We start from the raw sequence: 13,635 nt of genomic DNA on the forward strand, positions 1-13,635 counted from the left end.
TGAGTCATTCGCCTTATTGACTCATTCGGTTAATCGACTCAAATTGTCGGGTCCCAAAGTGAGTCCAATAAGCGGCGGCTACTGTATATACGTGATAATGAAGTTGCCTACTAGTGAAATTTTGTCTGAGGGATGTTTGGGGAAGATAAGGTAAAACTAAATTCGAGGAGAGAGAGGGTTTGAGGTTTGAGAGACTTATTCTAAAATATCTTTGCGCCATCTTATTTTCAGTCGACGGCGAGGATTATCGGAAAGTGTTGAGTTATTTAAGTTACTGCTTAGTGGGTTATTATGGTTTGCTAAACGAGAGAAGAATCGCTTATATAATAATACACATTTTTCTTCAATCGTTTTAAAATGTAAATCATTATGGAACCTTAGATTTGATATGTATGGCGGAGCGTTAGTAAGTTGACGTAGAGTGATATACTGGTAAGTTTTGATTTTATTTACATTCGATTTCTTGGCCGCACCTCACAGTTGAAGACCGTAAGTCCAGATTGGTTTTAAAAATGTTTTGTAAATTAACAGTTTATTTTTTAAGCTGGTGCGTTTATTTTTTGATAACATAGTATTGAGCATACGAAAATGAGAGTTTAGAATTAATCTTTTGGATCTGATGTGTGGATTATAGGTTAATCTTTTATCTAGGGCAAGACTTAAATATTTCAATGTAAAAGATACAGATATAGGTATGTTATTCTATGATACTGGTGGGCAGAGGCATAGATATTAAATAATAAAGGAGATGGAATATCACCTTGGGGTACGCCTGCATTGATTATAGACATTTATGAGGTACTGGAGCAAATGCGTATTTGAAAATATCGATTGGTCAGGTAAGTTTTAATTAAGAGAAATAAGGAAATAGAAAGAAATTCGGGATGTTTATAAGCAGGCCATAGTGACATGCCCAATCGAATGCCTAAGATATATCTAAAAAGACACAGGAACAGTTTTATTTATATTCGAGCAAGGTTGATATAGAATCGAATAGATAGTGAACTTGATGAATTACGTTGTGTTTAGCACGAAATCCAAATTGAAATGAAGGAAGAATGTTATTTGAGATAACATGAGGGGATAAAGAATAAGTCTTTCGCAAATTTTTGAGAAAAATGGTAAGAGGCTTATAAGTCTATATGAGTCTAGAGAATCTGGAGGTGTTATAGACTTTGTGAACATGACAATGAGTGAAAATTTGTACGTTAGAGGGAAATATGATAGACTAAATATTGTGTTGAAAGTATAAGTTAAAAAGATAGTTGCTTTTTTAGGTAGATATTTTGCAATCTGCATCTGCATAAGTTATTGGTTGAGCAGGAAGGTGTGTAAAGGTAGAGTTTGATGAATCACTATCTTGTACAATTTTAGATTTAAGATTATAATTTGTACAAACAATTAAATTTTTGTTAATTATATTTGGGTTCTTACGACGTTGCAGATTTTTGTAGACTACGAATCCTTTGTAGCGCGCAGGGTGAATTTATTGACATAGTGCAGAACGAAGGAGTTCATCACGCAAATTTAGGCAGGAAGATGAATGATGGTCATTACTGCAGCGTACGCAACGAGGTGGGTAACCACAGTAATTTTTTATATTACCATATTCTTGGCAGTTCACAAATTGAGAGATAAATTTAGGTTTGTAAGGTTCTTCATTCTTTATTTTGGTGTGTAGTAAAGAAGTGAGTTGGAAAATTTTGTTTTAATGAGACGTGGTTTCTAAGTCTACAAAGAAGAGAGTTAACGAGTTTTTGTTGAGTCTGTGCAGGACTGGCGTTACTTGTCTAACCTAAAATAAGAGCATGACTAAATCTTATTTATTAAATTACAAGGCATGGTTGGATGTATGTTACGAATCACTACTTTTAATGGTTTGTCCTCCTGTAACTGATAAGTGTGGGATTTTGCATTTTCTTTTCTTAGAAATTAAACATGCACTCTATACGACTCGGGATTTGCAACAGTGGCGTGGTGAACAATTTTATTTAAAGGAGCCAAATATATTTAAGCCATATACCCACCCATACAAAACCGATTGTATACTAAAATCGATCGCTTCGCTCACAACAAATTCCATGAGGGAAACATACAAATTCGTTTTATAAATACATTTTTATCAGGTATATATTTGTGATTCTCTACAAAATAAAAAAAAAAAAACCATAAAACTATTTATATACATTTTGTTTTAAACATAATGTGTAATGATGTAAGTATTTAGCATACCTTATAAAAACTAAAAATTTAGAAACTTCAAGTTTTTAACTTTAACATAACATTTTGGTACACAGTCAAATAACAATTTAATTTTTAATTTATCACAATTAGGTATACAGTATGATATAACAAATTTATACTATTAAGAAAATAATAAACATTTTAATTAAAAATAATTTATAACAATATTTAAACAAAAAGTTTCTTTAACACATCTTGTGTAAAAAAAAAAAACAAAGATAAAAGCACATTATTTTTAACATTTAAGTGTGTATACTTTCCATGCTATACATAAATAAAAACTAATTGAAATTATAATATGATAGAAAATATACAGATAAAAAAGTTAGTATTAAAATTATATTATTATTTAAACAACAATTATTTTTGTAGCACTAAAGATGTAAAAGCATATTTGTTCAAAATTTCTTCTAAATTTAAAACTATATCCTTTTCACGTGACATTAACATGAGACTTTCAAATCCATTTTGTATCATAGTGGATCTAAGTCGAGTTTTAATTAATTTTACTTTTGAGAATGATCTCTCACTTGCAGCAGATGTTGTTGGAATAGTGCATAATATTTATATACTAAAAAAGATTTGAAAATTCTGCAAATAAATTATAAGAACAAAACATTTTAAGTATCTTTGTTGCCGATAGTTTTTTTTTTTCTAATTTCTTATTTATTTTATTTGAAGAGTTAGAATCAGTGCTAGTTTCATTTTCACTTTTAATAATTAGTTCATAATTTGAGTGAATACTGGATAAATTCATACCATTATATAATTTAATAAAACTACTTGCATATATAGAATACTCTATTTTAAAATTATTAAAACTGTCTAGGAATCACATTTTTAAACGCAATGAAATTATCATCGGAAATTGCTGTTCCCACGCTAGTTGCCTTTAACCGATCGAAAGTTAATAATGATAAGTTAGACAATATACCTCGAGCACCTTCAAATCTGCTTATAATAGAAGTATTTACTTGATCCAATACTACATAATAAACTTCGATTTTATATTGGTCATAAAGATTTGTTATTACTTCATCAGAAACAACTTCTCCAGGCAACAGTTTCCTATAGCGGCTACGTATATTTGACAACTCACATTCAACTAATCCAATTTTATTAATAAATGATTTTGTTTTTGTAATTAAATCGTTAAATCTCTGTTAATTTCTTAAATCAGATAATTTTTTAGCACAAACATCGACCATAGTGATTGCTCAAATGAAATCAATATATGAAGATTGTAAATAAATTGATAATGGAGTATTACGAGAAAAGATATTTTCTATTAAAAATAAATTCAAAATAAACTTGAATGAAATCATTATTCTGTAAAGATTTGATGCAGTTGACGAGGTTTCTCTATCAGTTGAATTAATTAACTTTTCCAATGTTTTTAGAAATGCCAAGTACTTTTTACTTATTACTGATAATGCACGGCCATGGGAAGTCCAATGAATGGTAGAGAAGTTTTTATTCTATATTGTCTTTAAGAAAGATAACATTTAGTTCGTTGCTCCAAGAATATGACTGTTCGTTTTCTCGCTTTCATATACGTGATCAAACTTAAAACTTCTCCAAAAAAAATTTCTAACACTTGAACATTTATTACAGATATCAATAACAACCAGGTTTAAAACATGTACAAAACACCAAACGTAAATAGCATTTGGATTTTTTCTTGGACATAACATCGAACATCAGAATATTATCACTGCATCGATGCAGCTCCATCATAAGAGTGTGAGCACACAGATTTGTTTCCCAATCTAAATTATATTTAATACAAATATCACAAAAAACATTGAACATTCCTAATCCTGTAGAATCATGAGCTATTTTCATAGCAGTAAGCCTCTCTCTAGTTTGACTTTTTTCATTAATAAAACGTAGGACTAGTGAATATTGCTCTAAGTGTGAGATATCAGTTGTTGTGTCTATAATTATTGAAAATACACCAGCTTGCCTAACTCTCTTCAAAATCTCTTCTCGTACCATTTCACCCATAACACGTAAAATATTATTTTGACTAACATTTGATAAAAAAGTTAATCTGTTTTTTTTTTTGCACTCCGAATTTTAGATAAATGAGCAGACAGCAATGTATTATATTTAGCTAAGAGTTTGAAAAGTTCTAGAAAATTACCTTGATTAGAAGAACTCCAGTTTTCATCATGATCTCGAAATGCATTAGTTTGCCAAGTTAGATACAATAAAGCTTCAAAAATGATTTTAACAATTTCTCTAATTCCGCAACTTATGAATTTGATGCTGATAATAGCTGCACATTAACTCTTAATTGACTTATAAAAATTACTCAGAATATTTCAGACTTTAAGTGTTCTGGTGCAGATTCATATGCTTTGATTTTACTCGTATTGAAATATGTCTCCAGTCATTTGTTCCAAGTTTTGAAAATTGATCATGTTTTCCATTTGGTAATCCAAATAATTTACAAACTATATAAAATATATGGTCGGTAGATGGTGAAAATGATAGCCAGTTGCTTTTTACAAAATTTCCAGGTGAAATTTCTTTAAAATAATATTTTTCATGAAATGAACTTAAACGATCACCTTGCTGTCTTGTAGGAAATGTACGACCACTTAATTGTGATTTGGAAGGTTGGCATGGCTCCAGAGATGTAAAATGAACAAAAAGTTAATTTGATACGTTGGAGTTCATTATAGCGGGATCGTTATTGAAATTGATGTTATTCTTCAAATCATTATCTAAACATTAGAAAAAATATTAATACATGGAATAGGTATTATCTAAAAATAAATGAAGAATTTAACTTTTGTAGTATGTTAATATTACAAATAATGTATAAGGAAAAATGCAAATTAAAACCTAAAGAAATACGATTACTCACCAGCTAGTAAATGTATCTGCTTATCTGCCTCATCTCATGTATCAAGTATCGATATGTCCAAATCAGCAGTTACTTCATTTTCATCAACCACAATTTCTATAAATATGTATTGAATATTTATAACTATAGCTCAGATTTCATTGTTATAAAAAACCAACCAATTATGCACTAAAAAATATTTAATAAGCATAAGTATATGTACTAGTATGTCAAAATATGCGTTAAAGAAAAAAAATATGCACTTAAAATGAAGCAAAAAAAAAAATTTTGAACATTTGATTAAAATAATACATAAAATATAACATTTAAAATTATGCAATACCTGTAAATATTTTTTTTTCTTCATGTTAAAGGAATTTACTAATCAAATTTTTAGATAATTTTTATAAATAAGAAAAAAAGAAATCAATTAATATAATAAATATATCCTAAATTAAATTTTCTTTCCTAAACGCATATTGCATTGTATGACAGTCATTTTAGTTATATTTCCAAATATCATTGATTGGGATTTGTTAGTCAAAAGATGTTTATATCTTAAAAATTATCTTTCCACATTTACAAAAGTAATAGGTGCGTGTTTAAAAAATATATCATTTAATCTGGAGATAAATCTTCGCTGGTTTGTATTCATTCACTTTGGTCATTTAAAAATTTTAATATTTTAATATATCCTTTTTTTTCATTTTTTGATAATACCTTTCTACATTTTTCATAAAAAAATTTATTCTTTATATTAAAATACCAAGTAAATATTTTAAAAATATAAAAAAAAAAATGAAAGAAATATGCACTAAAAGATAAAATATGCAATTAAAAACGTAAAATAAACCCTTAAAATAAAAAATATGAGTAAATATCGAAATACCAATACAATAATATGCTCTGAGAAAGTTGATTGTTTAAATCGTAATGTAATAAAACAAATTTTGTAGTAACTTAGCATATCATACGACCAGCCAGAATAAATATGCAAATGCTTATAAATCCGCGTTCTATTTATCAGGAACAATTAATTTAAATAGTTGAAAAATAAGTGGTTTAAAAAATTAAAAAAATGATTACCAAACAGATTAAATAAAAATAACTATGATATGTAAAATAAAAAATACCTTATTTTCAAAAAGACTAAAATATATTTTAAAAATAATTATTATTTAATAATTACTCACCAGTTGTTAAGTTGAGGACACTGCGCATCTGCCTCATCTGATGAACCAGGTATCGCCGGTATCGGTATGTCCAAATAATCAATTACTTTATTTTCATTAACCACAATTTCTTTAAAATATAAACGATGAAGAATAATTAAATAACAGTAAATAAGTTGCAATTTGAAAAATGAAAAACAATACCAACAGATTGAAATAATGTGTTAAAAATTATTTAATAGTATGTATTACCTACAGCATAGTATCATATTGTTATATAACAATTTAACAATACTTACGTGATTTTTCAAATCTTTGAATTTTTTTTTAACGTTTGTTACATTTTTTTTTTTTTTTTTGATAAGATTCTTTATGTCGAATCCAGTTAGTGCTGTTCAGTAAATCACGTGTTCTACCATAACTGAGAGACAGATAATTCATTTTTAAATGTTGACAATTGACAACGTTAAACTTAAATAAATATTAAATACAATTTTAAAAATTAATAATCTAGATATCTAGTTGCTGCATTAAAAATACTATAGTCCATAATAATTACCAACAATTGTGCGGGCTACCACCACAAGTAGTTTCTGGGTAATGGGGATTTACGTCTAATAACGACTTGTTATATTTATAAATTATGCTTACGTTTTTATTACGCCATGGTAATATTTCAACTTTATCCATAGTATGAGAAATATATATTGCTGATATTTCTGTGTTCATAATTTAGAAGCCATATATTTTAAAAATCTACTATCAACATCACTACCAACCCCAAAAATCAACGGAACTTCGGCTTAACAAAAAACCGCTTCGCTACGTCACTGATTTGCAGTTTGAACTATTTGAATCAGTCGTTGATGATTTGCATTGAAAATTGTCAACACCGATCAGTTCAATCAGTTCTGTACACACAGCAGCAAAGTCGTCCACGCATCTTACAAAAATAAGAGGAATGATTGTGTATTTAATAATTACATTTGTGTATAGTTCTATAAATTAAGTCTGTGCGTCCTCGGCTGAGGGCTTGGGCGATTGTTTCATTGAACTGAAAACTTCAAAGCGATTTCTTGAAGAGAATAGTTTTTTATTTACATGCTGACACTCTTGGAATGACGGCAGTGGATCCAAGGTTATGTACGAAGAGCTCGAATGAGTTCGTTTTGTTGTTTTAGGAGTCCAGCCATTATTTGCTGTATAATATAGCGACGTCAATTTGGACTTATTGGTTTTAGTAGTTTTATTTGAATTATTATTTTGATTTGTTTTATTTATGTGTTAATTTGAAGGGGGCAGTTGTCCGAAAAATGATAAGGACCGGAATCGAAAGACGGCGGCATAAAATGTGTTGGCAACATACAATTTCTAAAAATAATATTATAAAATTATTTTCTTGTTTAAGAAGTTATACTGTTTCACTGGAATGATAATTATTATATTTTTTGATAATAATAACATGTAACTAATTGTTACATATAAAATAAACATAGGCATCAATTATATGAAATAATTATAAATGTTTGAATACTTATTTTTCTATACATACTTGAAACAAAACATAATATTTTACACTATTAACATACTAGTAGAAAACAAATTATGAAAACAAATATATTTTACGATAGGTTTACATACAAATAAATAAATATTAAGCTAAATATTTATAAACATACATGATACTTTACATAGATTTATAACATGAATATTAAGAAGAATTGCGAGAACAGAAAATTACCCTTCTCTAATTACATTGGTTACTAAAATAATATAATTCAAAGTTTTAATCCGAAAACATATTCAAGATTTAATTGTATACATAATTATATGTTACCATAGTTGCTTAAAATTTGATCCATTTTTGTTGAAAATATATAAACAAAAAATTTTAAAAGAATTAAAATTTTTGTTAAAAACAGTATAACCCATTAGTATTTTTCCCGCTTTAAAAAACGAGGGATATTGTATAACTTTTATCAATATAAATTACAATTATATATAATTGGATTTGGTAATTTTCGATTTAGTCAGTTGGTTCTCTTTTTCAAACTTCGAACTTTATCATTTCTTTGGTCCTTATCATTTTTTAGACAAGTGCCAATCACTCAGTGTTGATAGATTGAGATTATTAATGTTTGTTGTTAATGAATGGTATAGTATATACGGTGGGGATAGTGTTGGGTGATCAAGGTGATTAGACCGTCGGGAGCGGCCGTTAGATAAAATGCAACTGCTGTAAATGTTGTGTAACTGTAGAATAAATGGATTAAAATAAAATAATTAAACATTTTAGTTGTAAGAAGCATACGATCGAACCCTCGAGTGAGAATTTATATGTAAATACTAAATAATAAATAATAGATGCGAAAACGTTGCGTATGTTAAAGATGTATTGTTGAACAATAGCCCATTATTATTTGAAGAATATAAAATAATGAACTCGATTGATCAATGCACTGATAACGCGACAAGTCACAAGCGATAATGCACGTGTGCAACAGTCGACACTGTTGACACAGTCAGACCAATACGTAACTGATTCATATTTCTCGAAAACTTTTCTTATTTTATAATAAAATATTGTAAGAGTTTTGATATTTGTTTTTTCCTATAGAAATAGACTATTGTTAGTTGGGCCAAGGCCCCCCCAATGCCAATAAATATAGGGGGCTTAAGTGTTTAAAACGACTACACCTGCCGGTAATTCACCATTGGACGTAGTTTGTATAATGCTTTTAGATCTTAAAAACTTGACCTTTATAAATTATTATATGAAAATAGTAATGACATTAAAATAAAAATTTCCCTAAACATTTTCAATTCTTTACAGCAATTATATGTTTAAACTGTAGTTAATATATTATGAGTCATATAATAAATATTGTACTACTGAGCTTTAAATATAATATGCGTATATTTTAAATATAAAAATTATAAAAACCTTTGAGTTAAAAAAATAACTATTATTATAGTTATGGTAATGAACAATGTTGGAAAATTGCTAAAAAACTTACCCCCCCCTTTTTGATACGTTACAAAGTATAATTTTATATGGCTTAACTTTCATGACATTTGCAATTTCCTAACATTAAGAAAACTTAAATATAGCGTAATTTTATGGTCAAAAATTTAAAAAAAGTATATAATTATATTCTATCATTTTCTAGTGTACATTTTGTAAATGATTTTTTAAACATATATTTTTTTATGTCTTATCATATTTTTGATTTTTATTATTTATTTTACGCGGTACCTAAAATTACATTAAAAATATTTGATTCAACATGAAGTACTTTTTAAATTAATTTTTTTTATTCCGTTAAACCTTGTGTGCTACAAAATCAATACTACATCATTATACGAACTTGTCATAGGATATGAATACATAATAACATACTGTTCATTCGCTTCACCATTTATGGAGGAAACTTGTTAATCCATTGCTTTCCTGACTCCAAGCCATATTATCTTTTTTTTTATTATTTTTTTTTATTTAACCGAAAAAACAATTTGGTAATACTTCAGGTGGTAGACGGCATTATATATATACCTAACAGCTATAAAAGTCAAAAAATACTAATATTGACGTGGATAAGCTACATTTTACTAGAGAATACAAGGAATTGAGTGGTAATCGAAATCAAAATGTTTAATACTGAATTAAAAAGATCTTGTTCTCAAAAACATACCCTTATGCAAATAAAAATCCAAACGATTACAATAATTATATTTCACTATAAGTCATAAGCACGTACGTATATCTACGAGTGTATAAAAAAAATGTATTTATTTTTCTTTCAAAACTATAAAAAAAACGTATTCACTCAACAAATACAATTTGAGTTAGAACTCTCAAAGGAGTTGTAAGCCTGTGGAAATGAATTAAAGTATATCGAACAATATGATATTGAATTAAATTTTTTTTTTTTTTTTTTGGAGACGCCACAATAACAACAAATATTGGCTTAATAACAAAAACAAAAAAAAAAGGTTTACATGTTTTACATTATAGAACAAAATTATATAAGGTTGTATAATTTGATTGATTTCATGTATTTGAAAATTTTTTTTATATTGTCTGAATCTGGACCAAGTGCTTCGTGGAGGTTGTCAGCAATTTGGAGATTGGATCAGATATTTGTGTAAATTCGGCAGTAGCAGATATTGTGTTTGACAGTTAGAATTTCACCACATGTTGGACAAAGGTCAGGTTAAATACTGGTCATCAGGTTTCTGTGAGTAAGCCATGTGTGCCCTACACGGAGTTTATTTATAATTACTTCTTGACGTATGAATATTGGGAAAGTTGGCTAAGGAAGAATCGATGATTTTATTTCGTTTAGTTTATTGTGTAGTTTTAACCACGAGTGTTGCCATTGATTCAGGATATATGTGTGGGTGGACTGTTTTATAAAAATGAAGAAATGAGCTCGTAAGAAGATAGCAAAATTCAGAGGAGGTTATTGCTTATTTGGCGTATGTATCAGCCAAATCATTTCAGAAGATACTAACGTGACTTGGAATCTAAAACATGACAATGGTCTGTGCGTTGAATTTGAGGGAAGTTATGGATTTTCATGCTATGCTATGTGGTTAGAAGAAGTTTTGGATATTGGTTAGAGTACTAAGGAAATCACTGAGTATAATAACTATTTTTATATTGTTTTGTTTTATTATATCGAGGGCGTAAGATATCGCAAGCGCTTCGGCGGTAAAAATTGAACAGGAGTCGGAGATCTTGAGCATCATTTTGACTTCATTGAATATAACAGTTGTCCCTACTCCAGCTTCTATTTTAGATGCATCAGTGTAAAACTTAGTATAGTCTTGGTAGCTTTCAAGGATCGACCATAGTTCACTTTTGTAAGTACTGGGCATTGTTTCGCTTTTGAGGATTAATAATAGTGAGAGACTTATGCTAATATCCATGATCCATAGGGAGTGATGGGACATTCGTATTTTATGACTCCGAGGATGTCGAAATTGGTGTTTTAAAGTACCACTGAGAGAACCTGGTGTATATCAAGGTTGTTTTGAGTCTCCCTTGCGGCTAGCAATATGGTATTTTTTTTTCTTAAGGGACTTAGCGGTGAAATATGGAAGATGTTGTATATGCTGGGGATCAGACTAGATCGGAATGATCAGGAGGCTAGCCTAAGACCAGAATTGTATACAGTTTCGATCATTTTTAGTTTTGATGGTTTTGCGTTAATAAAGAGGAAGGAGCCATATTCTAATTTAGATAATATAAGTGATTTGTAAATCTGTTTAAGGGATAATAAAATACCTCCCCAAGAAGTAAAAGCCAATAACTTAAGAATATTAATTCTTGTCAAGGTTACTTTTCGGAGATCTTTTAAGTAAGAGATCCAAGTGATTTTGTTGTCGAATATGATTCCTGGGATTTTAATAGTTTTTGCGGTGTGAATTGGAAAATTATTTATTTTAACTTCTTATGACTTGTATTTTTTTTTTTTGTCGAGTGAATATAATATTCTGAGATTTTGGAACAGATAATCGGTATCCGGAGATGGTTGAACATTAAACGAGTGCGAAAATTGAGTTTTGCAGTAACGGTTGTATGATATCTGTGTTTTTTCCGCAGCACCATAATATGTTTAAATCATTGGCAAATAAGGTGTATTTTACGGGAAATTTAATTCCATCGCAAATGGATAATTTATGGCAATGAGAAATAAGGTCACTGATATAGTGGATCCTTGGGGGACGCCATTTTCTTGCTTGGATATTGGAGAAAGATAACCATTTATTTTAACTTGGAAGGTTCTTTCCAATAAAAACTGATTTATGAAGTTGATCATGTTTCCGTTACTAAGTATTTTATGTAGTTTTTCTAATTTTCGTAGGCACCAAGTCGTGTCATAAGCTATTACTATATCAAGGGCAACTAACCTTAGTATTTGTTTGATGTCGAAAGTTTTAAGAATATCTTTCTGAATGTCATGTAGATACTATTATAAGGGATTCTATGTTGGCGAAATCCGTTTAGTTGGGGGAAAAAATATGATATTTTTTCGAGATACCATCTCAGCCAAGTGTCAATGATCCTTTCCAATGTTTTGCAAATTTTATTCAACAAAGGCATTTTTCTGTATCCCTTTGTGTTGAATTTGTCTTTCCTGAGTTTTAAGATTGGGATAATGATGGTATGTTTCCAGGCGTTTAGTATTTGTCCCCTCTTCCATATTTTGTTGTATAGTTGTATGTGAATTGAATTACCGAAGAAGGGAGGTTATGTATATAACTATATGAAATTTCGTCTGGGCCAGGGGAAAGACTAGAACATTTGGTAAGGGCCCGACGTAGTTTGTTTAATCTAATTGGGAGGTTAAGAAGGTATTGATCAAGAAGCGACGAATTGGTGTTGGAATGAAACTAGTGATGTCTATTATCTCTGTTATAGTTAAAGAATAATTTCTTATAATTGTTGTTGGAGCTGTTTGAATAGAATTTGTTTCCGAGAAGATTCGTGACCTCAGTAGGATTGGTATGTAATATCTTGTCATTGATGATATGAATCTGTCATTGCTGTAGCCACGCAGGGATCTGACTTTGCTATACGCCAACCTGGGGTCGCTTTTGGGTTCTATGGTTGAGGTAAAAATCTATCACGAGTCAGCTTTGCTGTATTTTACTAAAAATTGAGTTTTTGCACGTAGTTGTTTGAGTTTGATGTGGTCGTTGGTTTTACTGGTTTTTTAGAATCGTTTTAATGCACTGTTCTTGTTTTTGATTTGGAATTCCACCAGGGAACTTAATAGTTTTTTCTAATGGGTTTTTTTTTCTTATTGATATATTGGCCATACGTATGATGGAATTGGTTATGTGTTTAACGTCATTCTCAATAGAGCCATCTAAAGAGGGAGGGTTTATTTTTTAAATATAAATCAGTCAATTAGGAGAAGGGATCTCAGTTAGGGTCTATCTACGCTGTGTTGTATTGTGAGGAGGTTTGCGCGAAAATAACTCAATTTCGATTGGTAAATGATCGATTTCGTATATTTCAGGTAAGGTTGATCAAATAATACGTTGGACGAGGGGTGTGCTGTACAAAAAAAGGTCAATCTATGAGAATTTACCGTTTGCAGGATTAGACGAGTAGGCTCCTCATTGTTAATGTTGTCATTTTCCAGGATTTTTTCTACTTGTTTCATCGGTTTTGTTGAAACCCTAGTACACACTGTGGCTATTGAAGTCTCCTAACAGGTGAAAAGGTATTAGAAGTTGTTTTATTATATTTTCAATTTCAGAGGCGTAAAATTGCTTTGGTTTCGTATATATATATATATATATATATATACAGTAGCCGCCGCTTATTGGACTCACTTTGGGACCCGACAA

At 29.4% G+C, this 13,635-nt stretch overlaps 1 protein-coding gene and 1 pseudogene across 3 annotated transcripts in view; both read right to left on the bottom strand.

Annotated features, from left to right (window-relative positions):
• Positions 1 to 13,635, bottom strand: part of LOC112692281 — a 214,753-nt gene that overhangs the window by 162,341 nt on the left and 38,777 nt on the right. The gene's annotated exons all lie outside the window — the stretch shown is intronic.
• Positions 4,274 to 6,960, bottom strand: LOC112692299 (annotated as a pseudogene).

This window comes from Sipha flava, unplaced genomic scaffold, assembly GCF_003268045.1.
Source record: "Sipha flava isolate LNK unplaced genomic scaffold, YSA_version1 72_pilon_pilon, whole genome shotgun sequence".
NCBI lineage: Eukaryota > Metazoa > Arthropoda > Insecta > Hemiptera > Aphididae > Sipha > Sipha flava.